The sequence below is a fragment of the Castor canadensis genome, chromosome 11 (assembly GCF_047511655.1).
Source record: "Castor canadensis chromosome 11, mCasCan1.hap1v2, whole genome shotgun sequence".
NCBI lineage: Eukaryota > Metazoa > Chordata > Mammalia > Rodentia > Castoridae > Castor > Castor canadensis.
In genome coordinates, this window is record NC_133396.1 from 70,445,352 (window position 1) to 70,462,916 (window position 17,565).

Consider the following 17,565-nt stretch of genomic DNA (forward strand, 5'->3'; position numbering starts at 1 on the left):
AACTTTCATTCTTAAACCACTGTACTTAAAAGTTTGAATGTCTGGTAGTAAGTTTAACTCCTGGGACTGAGTATATATTTTTCAGGATTTCTTCCCATCTATCAACAGTTTTAATTTGAAGAAACATTCATTTCTACATCACAATTCTGTATTTTACTGAATTTCCTAGAAAACTTGGGAGAAACTTTCACTATAGCTCATAGTACTCTATTATAATTAATTTCATAAAATTATTGGACTATCATTCTAAATCCAACATAGAAAGTAGAATTGTGGTGGTAGTTTAACTCCTGGAATTGATTTTGGTTTTCATAAGATTACTCTCCATGTAACTAAATTTTTAATTGATAGAAACTTTCATTTTAACTCATAATACTGTATTATGTGGAATTTCATAGGAACAAGTGATTCCCATTATAAACACAACTTAGTTGTTTTTTGAATATTTAGCAGTAAGTTCCCCTCTTGGAAATGAATCTGTGTTTGACAGTGTTACTTTTCATCTTTCAAAGTTTTTAATTGGGAGAAAAAAATCATTTAAGCTCATAATGCTGGATTATGCTTTATTTCATAGAAACATGTACCATAGAAACAAGCTTCATTAGAAGGCTGAATGTATGGCAGTAATTCAACTCTGGGAATTAAGTCTGTATTTCACAGGAGTACTTACCTATCACCATTTTAAATTGGAAGAGACATTCATTTTAGCTCATAATGCTGTATTATGCTGAAAATGTAACTCCCAATATCAAACCAACTTAGTTAGAAAGTTGAAAGTCCTATACAATGTTGTACTCTGAATTAATTCTGCATTTAACATGATTACTCCTCATCTATCACATTCACTTTAACTCATTATGCTGTATTGTGCTGAGTTTTACAGAAACATCAAACTCCCATTCTATAACCATCTTAGAAGTTTGAATGTCTGGCAGATCATTCTGTACCTGGAATTGAGGTTGTATATTACATGATAATGCCCCATCTGTGACCACATTTAATCTACAGAGATAATCATTTTTGCTCACAATGCTGTATTTTTGCTGAATTTCATAGAAACATGTACTTCCATTCCAGCACCAACATTCTTACTAAGTTGAATGGCTGTCAATAAGTTCACTACCAGAATTGGTTCTGTATTTAACATCCCATGTCTTAGCATTTTTAATTGGAAGAAACATTCATTTTAGTGCATAGTACTTTATTGTCTTGAATGCATAGAAACATGTGAGACTCATTCTAAACTCAACTTAGTTTGAATGTCTGTCAGTAGTTCAGATCATAGATATATATCTGTGTTTCTTAGGATTAATTTACATCTCTCACTATATTTAATTGGGAGAAACATTCCTGGTAACTTATAATGCTGAATTATGTTGAATTTCACAGAAACAAAACACACATTCTAAACCAACTTACTTTGACAGTTGATTGTCTGGCAGTAGTTCAGCTTATGGAAATAGATCTGTTTTTCACAGGATTACTTCCCATTTATCATCATTTTAAATTGGGAGAATCATTAATTTTAACTCATAATGCTGCATTGTCTTAAATTTCATAGGAACATGTAACTCCAATTCCCAAGCAAACTTAGTGAAAAGTTGAAAATCCACACAATGTTTTACTGTATGTATTGAATCTGAATTTTACCAGATTACTTCACATCGGGAGAAACATGAATTATAGCTCAAAATTCTGTATTATACTGAATTTCAAAGAAACATGTAACTGGCATTTTAAAACCTACTTAATTAGAAGGTTGAATGTACAGCTGTAAATTAAAACTTCAGGAATTGAGTCTGTATTTTGCACCATTAGTCTTAATCAGTCACCATTTTCAATTGGGAGAAAATTTCATTTTGGATCATAATGCTACTATTCTGAATTTTATATAAAGGTGCTATTGCAATTCTGAAACCAACTGAGAGTACTGTAATGAGTTCAACTCATAAATTAAATCTATAAATTCAAGAATTGCTCCAAATTTTTCATTGTGTTTCATTAGGAGGTGCAATCATTTTGCATCATAATGTGTAATGCTGAATTTCTTAGAAATATTTTTCGGCCAATCTAAAACTTAGTTGGAAAGTTGGATATCTGGGAGTACGTTCAACTCTTGGAATTGTCTTGGTGTTTCACAGGATTATTCAAAATTCATCATTGTTTAATTTAGAAAAATATTTATTTTACCTCATAATGCTGTAAATTTCATAAAAATATCTAAAACCATCATTAGGAGGTGGAATATTTGGCAATGTGTTCAACACATGGAATTGAGTCTATATATCACTGGATTATTCCCCACATATCACTGTATATAATCTTTGGAAGCATTAATTTTAGGTGAAAATACTGAATTTCATCAAAACTTGTTTCCCCCATTATAAAACCAAGTTAATTATAAGGTTGGATATTTGTCAGTATGCTCAACTAATGGAAATGAGTAATTATTTCAGGATTATTGTGATCTATCATCCTTTTCAATTAGGAGAAATAATCATTTCAGCCATAATTTTCTATTAAGCTTAATTTTATAGGAACATGTAATTCCTGTTATATAATCAGCTTACTTAAGAGTGTTGAATGTCTGGCCTTAAGTTCAACTCCTAGAGTGGAGTTTGTTTTTCTCTTAGTTAAAAGGTTGAATTTCTGGGAGTAAGTTCAACTTCTGGAAAATGATTCAGTATTTCACAGGATTTCTCTTCATCTATCACCATTTTTATTTGAGAGAAACTCATTTTAGCTCATAATGTGTTATGCTGAATTTCAAAGAACTAGGCAACTCCCATTCTGAAACCAATTTGTTTAGAAGGCTGAATGACTTACAGTAAGTTAAACTAGAATGATTCGACATTTTGCAGGAATACTCGTATTCTAACACCATTTGTAATTTGGAGAAACATACTGTATAGATCATAATGACGTATTACTCACAATTTAAAACCATGTATGTTAGAAATTTGAATGTCTGGACGTCAGTTCAAATTCCTGAATTGTGTCTGTATATCACAGAATTTGTTCCTATCTATCAATGTTTTTAATTGTGAGAAACATTCATTTTGGCTCATAATGCTGCATTATACTGGAATTCATAGGAACATGGAAATCCCATTCTCTAACCAACACAGTTAGAAGGTCGAATGTCTGACAGCAAGTTTAACTGCTGGAGTTCATTCTATATTTGATAGGATTTCTCTCCATGTGTCATCAATTTTAATTGGGAGAAACATTAATTTAACTTGTAATTCTGTATTATACTGACTACATAACCTTTAAGTTCCATTCTAAAATCAACTTAGAAGTTTGACCGTCTGGCAGAAAGTTCAAGTCATTGAATTGAGTCTCTAATTCACAAGATAACTTACTGTCTGTCATAGTTCTTAAATGGGAGAAACATTCATTTTAGCTAATAATGCTGTATCATGCTGAATTTCGTGGCACATGTAAATCACATTCTAAAACCAATTTGTTAGAAATTTGAATGTCTAGAAGAAAGTCCATTTCATGGAATTGCATCTGTATCTCACTGGATTTGTCATCTATCCCCCTTCTTAATTGGGACAAACATTCATTTCCCACATAATGCTATATTAGGCTGAATTGCATAGGAACATAAAACTCCCATTCTCAAACCAACTAAGAAGTTTGAAAGTCCTGCACAATGTTCTACTCTGAATTGATTCAGCATTTTACAGGATTGCTCCCAGTATATCTGAGGTTTCTTAATTCTGTTTCATATAGGTATATTAAGTCCATCTGCCATATACTGTCACCTTAGTCTCCTTTCACTCCCCTCTCACACTAATACATCCCCCCCACACACTGTACCTATTTTACATTCCTGGTATTCATTATTAACACTTAAGTTGATGTTCAAAGGGGTTAGTGAATGTATGCCCACTGTCCATTACTTTTGTCCATTCAACTCCTTCCATTACTTTCCTTTAACATTTTACCTCTAATGCTCACTTCTAAACAGCTTTCGATACAATTCCTTATATCCTCTACTTCACATCTGATGTTATGTTATGTTGCTAATGCTCTATCATTCTCTTCTTTTACCTCTTTCCCTGAGTTCCTCACAGTAGTTCCTCTGTAACAGATATGTTCTACATCTGAGTTTGTATATGATCATGCCTGTTTTGTGTATATGTTTACTTTTGGATTTATCTTCCAAATATGAAAGAAAACATGTGGCTTTTGTGTTTCTGATCTTGGCTTACTTCACTTAACATGATGCCCTCCAAACATATCCATTCATCTACAAACTACAAAGACTTATTTCTTATGAATGAGTAACTCCTTGCACATATATATCACAATTTCTTGGTCCATTCATCACTTGTAGGGAACCTGGGTTTTTTTCACAGCTTGGCTATTGTGAATAGTTCTGTGATGAATGTCAGTGTGTAGGTACCTCTATTATCCTGTCTTACACTCTTTTGAGTAGATGTGTAGGAGCAGTATCAATGAATCACATGGCAGTTCTATCTCTAGCTTTTTGATGACCATTTGTACTACTTTTTAGTGGTTGTACTAATTTGCATTCCCACGTACAATGTATAAGGGGTTATGTTTTACCACATCCTCACCAGCATTTGTTGTTTTTGTTACCTTTGATTGTAGCCATTTTTACTAGGGTGAGATGAAATCTAACTGTTGTTCTAATTTGCAGGTCTTTTATAACCAGAGAAGTTGAATACTTCTTCATGTATATACTGGACATTTGTACATCTTCCCTTGAGAATTCCCAGTATAATACATGTGCCCATTTCTTCAATGGGGTATTGATTCTTTGTAGACTGAGTTTTCTGTGTTCCCTGTAGCTTCTGGATGTTAGTCCCTTCTCAGATGAACAGCTGTCAAAGATTTTCTCCCATTCTGTGGGCTGTCTCTTGAGTCTGGCGACTGTTTCTTTTGATGTGCAAAAGCTCTTTAGCTTAATGTAATCCCTTTTGAGTTCTGTTTAGGAAGTCATTCCCTATACCTATCTGTTCCAGTGTATTTCCTACTGCTTCTTGCAGTTGTTTCAAGGTTTCAGGCCTTATACTAAGGTATTTGTTCCACTTTAAGTTGATTTTTGTACAGGGTGAAAGGAAGGAATGTAGTTTCAGTCTATTATCTTTGCATATTCAGTTTTCCCAGGATTATTTGTTGAAGAGAATGTCTTTATATCATTTTGTGTTTTGGATTCCTTTATTGAAGATCAGTAGGCTATAGATGCATGGGTTCATGTGTGTATCCTCTATTCTGAACCACTGGTCATCCTGTCTGTTTTTGTGCCAATACCATGCTGCTTTTATTGGTATAGCTCTGTAGTATAGATCAAAGTCTGGAATTGTGATGCCTCCACCATTGGATTTTTTGCTCAGAACTGCTTTTGCTATTTGAGGTCTTTTGCATTTTCATATATATTTCAAGCTGATCTTCCTGTTTTGGTGCAAATGTCATTGGAATTTTCATAGGGATTGCATTTAACATGTAAATTGCTTTTGGTATTCTGGCCATTTTTACAATATTGATTCTACCAATCCATGAGCACAGAAGGTCGTTCCATCTTTGAATGTCTTCTTCAATTTCTGTCATCAGTGGTTTATAGTTTTCAGGAAAATGTCTTTGGTATCGTTTGATAGATTTACTCCAAGGCACCTTATTGTTTTTGAGGCTATTGTAAATAAGATCATTTCCCTGATCTTTCTCAGTCTGTATGTTGTTGGCATATAGGAATGATACCAATTTCCATTTGGTAATTTTGTATCCTGTTACTTTGCCAAAGGGTTTTTGATTTGTAACATTTTTTGTAGAGTTTTTTGGGTCATGTAGGTATAGGATGTTTTCATCTGCAAATATGGATAATTTGACTTCTTCCTTCCCTATTTGAATCTCTTTTCTTGTTGTTTTGGGTAGCAATTCCAAAATTATATTCAATAGGAGTGGATAAAGTGGACAGACAGCCTTGTTACATTCCTGACTTTAATGGGAACTGTTTCAGTTGTTCTCAAGGTTGGCTTTAGATTTATCATATACAGCCTTTATCATGTTGAGGAACATTCCTTCTATTCCTAGTTTCTTCAGGTCTTTTACCATGAAAGGATGTTGGATTTTGTCAATGGCTTTTTCTACATCTATTGAGGGGGTGATCAAGGAGGTTTTGTCCTTGTTTCTGTATATATGCTGTATTATATTTATGGATTGATGTATGTTTAACCATTCTTGCATCCCTGCAATGAAACTGACTTGGTCATGGTGTATGAACTTTTTGACATGTTGTTGAGTTCTGTTGCCAGTATTTCTTAAAAAAAACCTTTGCATATATATTTATTAAATATATTGGTCTATAATTCTCTTTTCTCTTACCTCTTTATTAGGTTTTGGAATGAGTGTAATACTGGCTTCACAGACTGAGTTTAGTAATGTCTTTTTCCTTTTTATTTCCTGTAAAAGTATGAAGAATGTTGGTGTTAATTCTTTTAAAGGTTTGTTAAAATACAGATGTGGATCCATCAGGTCCTGAGCTCTTCTTTGTTGGGAGACTTTTTATCACTGCTTCAATTTCATTGCATCTAATAGGACAATTTATGTGCTTAATAACTTCTTGGTTCAATTTGGGATGGTTACATGCAGCTCGGAATTTACCCAAATCATCTAGATTTTCAAGTTTATTTGAAAGTAAGTTTTCAAAGTACTCTTTAATGATTTTCAGGATTTCACTATTTGTGGTTATATACCCTTTATCATCTATGATTTTATTAATTTGGTTCTTCTCCATCCTCCATTTTGTCATGTTGGCCAAGGGTTTGTCAATCTTGTTAATCTTCTCAAAGAACCAACTCTTTGTTCATTGATTCTTTCTATAGTTTTTTTTTTTGTTCTTGATTTCATTGATCTCAGATGTGATCTTTATTATTTCTTTCTGTCTGCTAGTTTGGGGTTTGGTTTATTCTTGTGTTTCAAGGAGTTTAAGCTGCATCATTAAGTTGCTTACTTGAGTTTTCTGTTGTTTTCTTTTATAATGTAGGCACTTATAGCTATAAACTTCCCATTAACATGGACTTTGTGATGTCACACAGATTCTAGCAAAATATATTTTCATTTTTGTTGAATTTTTTATTTCTTCAGTCACCCACTGTTTTTTTCAGCAGTGTGTTATTCAGTCTCCATGTGTTTGAATATTTTCTGTGATTTCTTTTGTTGTTGTTTAGTTCTAGTCCTTTGGGATCTGATATTATGCAGGGGGTTATTTGGATTATCTAGAGTTTATTGAGGCTTGCTTGGTGTCCTTAGATATAATCTATTTTGGATAAGTTTCATGAGCTCCAGAAAAGAATGTATACTGCTGGTTTGTTGGGTGAAATACTGTGTAGATTTCATCCATGTCTATTTGGTCTAATGTGTGGAGTAGCTCTGAATTTTCTTTACTGAAATTTTGCTTAGCTGACTTATCTATTGTTAAGAGTGGGATGTTCAGGTCTCCAAGTAGGACTGTGTTAGACTCTATCTGTGTTATTAGTTTCATTAGAGGTTTTGTTTTATAATGTAGATGGGTACCCCTATGCTTGCTGCATATATATTAAGGACTGACATTTCCTCTTGAAGAATTGTTCCTGTAATTAATATGAAGTGAGCTTCATTGTCTCTTCTGATTGATTTTTTCAAGTCCAGTTTGTCAGATGTGGGTGTAGCTATTCCTGCCTCTTTATGGGGTCCATTTGCATGGTAAACTTTTTTACAATTTTGACTTCAAGCCAGTGTTTTGTTTCTTTTTTCAGTGAAATTAGTCTCTTCCAAGCAACATATTGTTGGATCTTCTTTTTTATCCCAGTATGCTATGCTATGTCTTTTGATTGGGGCATTGAGCCATTTATATACAGTGTTAATATTGTGATGTGCCTGTTGTTTCCAGTCATTTTTATTTACCTGTTTTTAGTTTTACTTATTCCTTGTTTACTAGTCTACTTGCTGAAAAGGGTTTAATCTTTCTTGAGTCTTTCTATCTATGCAAAACCTTTTAAGTATCTTCTGTAATACTGGCTTGGTTGTCAAAATTCCTTCAGGTTTTCCATGTTCTTGAAGGTTTTAATGCCTCCTTGAATTAGGAAGGAATATTTTGCTGGTAGACAAGTCTATGTTTACAGTTGCTTTCTTTCAGGGACAAATTATGTCTTTCCGACCTTCTTGCATTTATAGTTTTAGTGAGAAAACTGCTGTTATTTTAAGGATTTACCATTATATGTGACTTGTCTTTTCTCTTTTGCAGTTTTCAGAATTCTTTCTTTGTTTTGTGTGCTGAGTGTTTTGATTATGATGTTCTTGTTGAGGTGTTTGATTTTGGGTCCTGATGATATTCTGTTCTGTAAGCTTCCTGAACCTGAATGACTCTCTGTTTCTCAAGCTTAGCTAAAATTTTAGTCATTATTCTATTGAATAGGTTACCATCTCTTTTACTTTGTATTGCCTCCCATTCATCTACCCCCAAGATTCTTTGCTTTGGTCTTTTCATGGTGTCTTATATAACTTGCATGTTCCATTCATATTTTCTTTGCATTATTTCATGGTCATTTACTGTTTGGTTTAATTCCTCTACTTTGTCTTCTGTTCCTGATATTCTATTTTCAACTTGCTCCACTGTATCACCAAACTTTCTATTGACATTTTTATTTGGGATATTGTGTTATTTTCAGGTTTTCTTATCTTTATAAATTTCCTCATTCATATCCTGGATAGTCTTTTTAATTTCATTTATCTGTTTGTTTTTATTTTCTTTGCACTCATTTAATTGTTTATTCACAGCATCTTTGAAGTGAAAAACTAGCTTTGTGCTTCTTTTTTGACATTGCTAATCATTTGTCCTATTGTTTTTAGTTTCATTATATGATAGCTCTTCCTCTATGCAGGTATTTAGATACTTAGTGGTGGTATTGGCTTTTGAGGGAATGTGATTGTCTTGCCATTTCATTCTGCATTGTGTTTTATACATCTGGAGTTGGTTTTCACTAGTTTTTTAATCACTTATGTCCCTATAGTTGGAGTTTTGAGTTTATTCTCTTGGAGCTCCACCAGTTTTCTTCAGAGAGGGTTGAGCTGGAATGGTTACCCCTTGCAGCCTTTTTGTTGTGGTGCAGATTAGCTCTTCTCTCCCCTCAGTGAAGAAGCTGGAGTTGTGCACCTTTGGAGGCAGACATTCTGGTTCCACTCACTTAGTATTAAGTTACACTACTAGCAGTGGTAAGTAATACTAGAACAGTAGGGAATCTGTTTTTTGTCCTGTGAAAATCAGATGCAGTTATAACAGATAAACCTACTGCCAGATATTCAAAGTTCTAACTAAATTGGTTTTTAAATCGGAGTCACGATATCTTTGATTTTCAACATAATACAGCATTAATAGGTAAAATGAATGTTTCTTCAAATAAAAACTGCAAAAGATGGGACTTCCAGATATTCAACCTTCTAACTTAGCTTGTTTCAGAATTGAACTTACATATTTTTATTAAATTCAAAATAATTCATGCAGCATTATGAGATAATGTTTCTCACAAATAAAAACTAGGAAACTTTCTGTATAGCTATCCTTAACTCAACAAACAAAAACTCTTTGTCTTCCTTATTATGCTTATGTCTTCTCTTCAACAAATTTAGAGATAAGATCTCAACAGGTTCTTCCTGGAAGTGAGGGAGGGAAGAGTGTGGGGGAAGGGGACAGGAGGGAGACATGACCCAAACAATGTATGCACATGTGAATAAATGAATAAGAAAAAAATTGAAAAAAACTGATAGATTTTTAGTAATTCTATGACGCACATACACAATTCCCTGAGTGGGACTTACTGCCAGGCATTCAACCTTCTAACTAAATTGGTTTTAGAATGGAGCAAAGTGTTTCCATGAAATTCAGAATAATAAATACATTATATGCTAGAAAGAATGTTTTTCCCAATTAAAAGCAGTGATAGATATGAAGTAATCCTAGGCAATACATACTGAATTCAAGGAGTGGAACTTATTGTGAGACATTCAATCTCCTACATTGGTTTTAGAATGGGAATTATGTATTTACATGAAATTCAGAGTAATAGACAGCAATATGAGCTAAAATGAAAGTTTCTCACCAACAAAAACCAAAGGGGGGTGGTGGGTAAGTATATTATGGAATACAGACTGAATTCCTCTAATTGTACTTACTGCCAGACATTTAACATTCTAACTTAAAGAATGTGAGTTACAAATTTTCATGAAATTCAGCAAAATACAAAATTATAAAATAAATGAATGTTAGTCTACATTACATTGGGGATAGATGGGGAATAATCCTGTGAAATGGAGAAACAATTCATGGAGATGAATTTACTGCAAGACATCAACCTTCTTACAAAGTTGGTTTATAATGGGAGTTATATGTTTATATGAATTTCAACATAATACATACAGCTTTATGAATAAAAATGATTGCTTCTCCCACATAAAATCCATGATAGAGGAATAATAATCCTGTGAAATATAGACATAATTCCAGTAGTTGAACTTACTGAAGAAATTCAACCTTATTACTATGTTGGTTTTATAATGGGACTTTCATTATTGTGTGAAATTCAGAATACATGGATCATCATACATTAAATTAATGTTTATTACAGTGAAAAATGGTTATAGATTGGAAGGTATAATATGGAATACAGTCCAAATTCCTTGATGAACTTACTGCAAGACATTCAACTTTATAACTCAGTTAGTAGTAGATGGGAGTTACATGTTTCTATGTAATTCATTGTAATATATACAACATTAAGAGCTAAAACAAATGTCAATTCCAATGAAAACTGAAAGGGATGGTGAGTAATTCTGTGAAATACAGACTTACTTTCAGTAGATAAACATACTGAAAGACATTCAAACTTCTGTCTAAGTTAGTTTTAGAATGGGAGCTATGTTTCCATTAAATTCAGAATACTAAATGTAGCATTGGGAGCTAAAATGAATGTTTCCCAGTTAATAATGGTGAAGGATGGGGAGTAATCCTGTGAAATGCAGGCAAAATTCCAGGGGTTGAATGGACACCAGACATTCAATCTTCTAACTATGTTGATTTTAGAATGGGAATTGCATGTTCCTATGAAAGTCCACATAATGCAGTATTAAAGCTAAAAGTAACATTTCTCTGTAAGAAAAACCATGATAGATGTGTAACAAATATGTGAAATACAGTTGACACTCCAGGAGTTGGAATGCTGCCAGACATTCTACCTTATAACTGTGTTGGTTTTACAATTGTACTTACATTTTTGTATGAAATTTAGGATAGTATGTGCAGTGTTCCAAAGTAACATGAATGTTTCTCCCAGTGAAAAACAGTGATAGATGTGGAAGTATACTTTGGGATACACCTGAATTCCTTGAGCTGAAATTACTACCAGATATTCAGTCTTCTAACTATGTTGATTAATTAATGCGCTACATGTTTCTAAGAAATTGAGCAAAATACAGAATTATGAGCTAATTAATTAAAAAGTGATAGATGTGGAGTAATCCTGTGAAAACCAAATCAATACATGGAGATGAATCTACTGATAGATATTCACCCTTCTATTTCAGTTAGTTTTATAATAGAAGTTGCACGTTTCTATAAATTTTAACATAACACATACAGAATTATGAGCTAAAATGAATGTTTTTCCCTCAGAAAAACAATGATACATGAGCACTAATCCTGTGAAATACAGACACAATTCCAGCAGTTGAACTTCCTGAAGGAAATCAACCTTATAACTAAGTTGGTTTTAGAATGGGACTTCCAATATTATATAAAATTGAGAATTATACATGGAGCTTTATGAATTAAATAAATGTTTGTCCCAGTGAAAAATTGTGGAAGATGGAGAGGCATACTGTGCAATACAGCCTGAATTCCCTAAGTAGAAGTTATTACCAGACATTCCACCTTGTAGTTAAATTGGTTAAAGAACATGAGCTACCTGAGTCCATGAAATTCAGCAAAATACAGCAATATGAGCTGAAATGAATATTTCTCCATTAAAAATGTTGATAGATGTGAACTAATGGGGTGAAATACATAAGTATTAATACATGTAGTGTTATGAGTTTAAAGGAATGTTTCTTACAAATAAAAAGCATGATAGATTGGGATTAAGTTTGTGATATACAAACTCAATTCCAGGAGTTGAAATTACTGCAAACATTCAACCTTCTAATTCAAGTGATTTTGTTTGGAGTTACATATTTCTATCAAATTCAGCATAATACATAGAGCATTATGAGCTATAATGAATGTTTCTCACAAATTAAAAACCATACATTCAAATTTGTAACTAACATTGCTTTAGAATTAGAGTTACATGTTTTATGATATTCATTACCATACATAGATCATTATGAACCAAAATGGATATTTCTAACAAATAAAACTGGATATGCTGAGTAATGCTGTGAAATAGAGAGTCAATTCCTGGATTTGAACTTCCTGCCTGATTTTAAATCTTGTATCTAATTTGGGATAGGAATGGAAGTTATATGTTTCAATGCAATTAACCATTGCACATATATGATTTTGAGATAAATTGAATATTTCTCCCAAACAAAAGCCCTGGTAGATAGGCAGGTATTCTGTGAAATACAGACTGAGTTTCTGGTCTTTAACTTACTGCCAGACATTCAACCTTCTGACTATGCTGGTTTTGTAATGGGATTTGCATCTTGCTATGAAATCCAGCATAATGTACATAAATGAATGTTTTTCCATGTCAAAACCCAAAATAGATACAGAGTTCTTGTGAAATACAGACCCTGTTACAGGAGTTGGACTTAATGGCAGACATTCAACTTTTAAAGTTAATTTTAGAAAGGGTGTTACATGTTTCCAAGAAATTCAGCATAAAATAAATAGCATTATTAGCTGTGATGAATGATTTTCCCACATAAAAACCATGATAGATACATAGTTATTCTGTAATATACAGACTCCATTCCAGGTGTACAAGTTACTTCCATAATTCAACCCTGCACTTAGTTCATTTTAAAATGAGAGTTACATGTTTGCATGAAATTCAGTATAATCCATACAGAATTATGTCCTAAAATGTATGCTTCTCCCAATTAAAAATGGTAATACTAGAGGAATTATCCTGTGAAACACAGACTGAAATTCTGGAGCTGAATTTACTGTCAATATTCAACCTTCTAACTATGTTTGTTAAGGAATTGTTTTAAGAATGGGAATTACATGCTTGTATGAAATTCATTGTTACACATGCAACAGTTCAAGATAAAATGAATGTTTCTCCCAATTAAATATGTGAGAGATGGAGAGTAATCCTGTGAAATACAGATTAAATTCCTGAAGTTGAAAATACCTACAGATATTTAATCTGATAAGTTGGGTTTGGAATGTGAATTAAATGTTTCTATGAAATTCAACATAATACATAGCTCATTATGAGCTAAAATGATTGTTCATACTTAGTAAGAATCATGCTAGATGGACAGAAATCTCATGAAATGCAGATTCAGTTCCAAGACTTGAACATTCTGCTAGACACTCAAACTTCTAAGAAGAATGTTTCTTTCCCCCAAAATATACCGTGTGATATGGGGAGTAATCCTGTGAAACAAAAACTCACATCCAGGAATAGAACTTCCTTCCAGACATTCAACTTTCTAATGAAGCTGCTTTTAGAATGGTTGATACATGTTTCAATGAAATTCAGCATATTACCATATTCCTAAGTAAAATCAATTTTTCCTCTAATTAGAAATGGTGAAAGATGGTAAGGTTTTTTTTGAAATATAGACACAATTCCTTTAGTTTAACTGACTGCCACACATTCAACCCTAACTAAGTTGTTTTTAGAATAGGAATTTCAAGTTTCTATGAAATTCAGCATAAAACATACAGCATCACGTGCTAAAAACGTTTCTAAAAATACAAACAGTGATATATGGAGAGTTAACATGTGAAATTAACACTCAAATCCATGAACTAAATTGATTTTAGAATGAGAGTTACATATCTATGAATTTCAGCATAACACATCATTAAGAGCTGCAGTGAATGTTTCTCTCAAATAAACATCCTTATAAATGGGAAGAAATTCTGATAAATAGAGACTTAATTTGAAGTGTTGAACTTATTGCCATACATTCAAGCTTATAACTAATTGGTTTTAGAATGGGAGTTACATATTTCCATGAAATCCAGTATTATGTATAAAGCAATGACCAAAATAAAAGCTTCTCTCAAATGAAATCCATGACAGATGGAGAGTAATCCTATGAAACAACAATTTAGTTTGATGAGTTGAACTCAATGGCAGAAATTAAAGCTTTTAACTAACTTGGTTTATGTTGGGAATTAAATGTTTCTATGTAATACTGTATAATATATACAGAAGTATGAGCTAAAATGAATACTTCTCCCTAATAAAACCATAATAGATGAAGAGTAATCTGAGAAGTACAGACACAATTCCAGTAGATGAACTTATTGCCAGACAATCAACCTTATAAACAAGCTAGTTTTAGAATTGGATTTACATGTTTCTATGTGATTCACCACAATATTGCATTATGAGTTTATTGAATGTTTTTCCCAAATAAAAACCATGGATTGGAAGTAATCATGAAAACACTTATCAGTTGCACAAGTTGAACATACTGTCAGACATTCAATGTTCTAAGTGGACTTCAAAAGGGAGTTACATGATTCTTTGTGATTCAGCATAATATCTATATTAGTATGAGCTAAATGAATGCTTTCCCCTTCAAACGTGATAGAATAGGACTATTCCTGTGAAATATGGACTCAGGCCCAAGAGTTGAACTCTGTCAGACTTTCAGCTTTCAAACTGAGTTGGTTTTAGAATGGTGGCCACATGGTTCCATGAAATTTAGGATAATGCACACAGTATTATGAGCTATAATGAAGGTTTCTCCCAAGAAACCATGATATATGGGGAGTGGTCTTGTGAAATTCACACTCAATTCTAGGAATAGAACCTATGGAAAGATACTTAACCTCCTAACTGAGTTTGTGTTTGAATGGGAGTTACATGTTTATATGAATTCAGCACAATACATTCAACACTATGGTTAAAAATGAATATGTACCCCAAATAAAAACCATGACAGATGGGGTGGTATTCTGTGAGATAAAGCCTGTATTTCTGGAGTTGGATTACTGCAATACACTCAGTCTTCCAAATTGGGTAAAGAAAGGAATTACATGTTTCCATGAAATTCTGCATAGCACACACAGCATTATGAGCTATAATGAAAGTGCTTCTAAAAAAAAACCAGTGGTAGTTAGGGAGGTATCTGTGAAACAAAGACTTAATTATTGGAGTTGACATGTATACTAGACATTCAATCTCATAACAAAGTTGGTTTCAGAATTGGAGTTACATATTTGTATGAAATTCAGCAAAACAGACATTATGAATTAAATGAAATTTTCTCCCAAATAAAAATGGTTATAGATGGGGAGAATTACTGTGAAATACATGCTCACTTCCAGGAGTTGAAGCACTTTCCAAACATTCAATCTGGTACGTTCATTAGTTTTAGAATGCAAGATACATGTTTCTAAGAAATTCAACATAATATAGCATAATGAGCTAAACCAATGCTTCACTCATATAAATATGATGATAGATGGGGAGATATCCTGTGAAACCCAGACTCAAATCCAGGATTTCAACCTTCTGCCATATATTCACCATTCTATCTAATTTGGTTTTAGAGTCGGAGTCACATTGTTTCTGTGAAATGCAGAATAATGCAGTGAATGATTCTCCCAAAGAAAATATGTGATAAGTGGGCAGGTATCCTGTTAAATACCATCTCATTACCAGAAGTTTCACTTATGCCAGGCATTCACTCTTTCAACTAAGTTGGTTTTAGAAAGGGAAACACATGTTTCTATGCATTGCAGTGTAATACATACAGCATTCTGAGCTGAAAAGAATGTTTCTCCAAATTAAAATCAGTGATAGATGGTGAGCAAGCCTGTGAAATGCATACTCAATTCCAGGAGTTGAACCTACTGGCCACCATTCAAACTTCTAAACAGGTTGTTTAAAGAATGTAAGTTATATGTTTCTTTGAAATTTAGCAAAACAAGCATTATGAGTTAGAGAAATTTTCTTCCAAATTAAAACCAATATGGATGGGGAGAAATCATGTGATAAAGAGACCTAGTTCCAAGAAATGAGCTTACTTACAAACATTCATACTTCTTACTAACTTGGACTTAAAATGGGAGTTAACACTGTTCTCTGAAATTCTGAGCTAATGAAAGTTTATCCGAATTAAAACCTTTCTTGGATGAGTTGTAATCCTGCAAAATACAGGTAAAATACCAGGAGACAAAACTATTGCCAGGCATTCAACTTCTAATTTAGTTTGTTTTAGAATAGGAGTTAAATGTTTCTATGAAATTCAGTATAATACAGCCTTATGAAATAAGATGAATGTCTCTCTCAACTGAAAATGGTGAAAGATGGGGAGTAATCCTATGAAATACTGACTTAAGGCCAAGAGTTGAACTTGCAGCCTGGCATTCAAATTAATAAATAAGGTGATTTTAGAATGTGAATTGTATGTTTCAATGAAATTCGAGGTAACTGAGCAATGTGAGGTCAAAGGAAATTCAGTACAGTACAGCATTATGAGTTTAAAGTAATGTGTCTACTAAATAAAAACCTTGGTAGTTTCAGAGTAATCCTATGATATAAATGCTTAATTCAATATTCAGAGGGATCCTGTGATATAATTGTTTTGCTGGACTTGAGCATAATTGCCGGACATTCAACCTTCAACTAAGTTGGTTGTACAATGGGAGTTACATGTTTCTGTGAAATTCAGCAGAATACATATAGCATTATGAGGTGAATTGAAAATTTCTCCTCCAAGAAACCAGGACAGATATACAGACTCAGTTCCAGGACTTAAACTTACTGTCACATATTAAATCTTTTAACTAAGTTTGTTTTAGAATGGGTTTTGTACATTTCTACAAAATTCAGAAAAATACATACAGGTATGAGAAAAAAGGAATTTTACTCACAAATAAAATCTGTGAAAGGTGGAGAATAATCCCAGGAAATACAGTTGCAACTACTGGAGTTGAATTCACTGCCAGATATTCAAACTTGTAAGTAAGTTCTTTTCAGAATGGGAATCACATGTTTCTAAGAAATTCAAAATAGTAGAGGATTATAAGGTTAAATTAATATTTCTCCTAAATAAAATTCTTGATAGATTCAGAGTAATCCTGTGAAATATGGACTTAATTCCAGAAGCTAAATCTACTGCAGGCATTCAACTTTCCAAGTGATATAGTTTTAATGGGAGTTACATGTTTCTATGACATTCAGCAAAATAGAGCATTCAAACTGAGATTGAATTTTTCTGCTAATAAAAATATGCAGATAGAAGGGGAATAATCTTGAGAAATATGCAGCCATTTCCAGGTGTTGAACTTACTGCCAGACCTACAACCTTCTAAGTAAGTTGGTTTTAGAATGGGAGATATATATTTCCATGAATTTCAGCATA

General features: G+C 32.9%; 1 protein-coding gene across 1 annotated transcript in view; it reads left to right on the plus strand.

The window, feature by feature from the left end:
• Positions 1-17,565, plus strand: part of LOC109674272 (thyroid receptor-interacting protein 11-like) — a 939,645-nt gene that overhangs the window by 609,037 nt on the left and 313,043 nt on the right.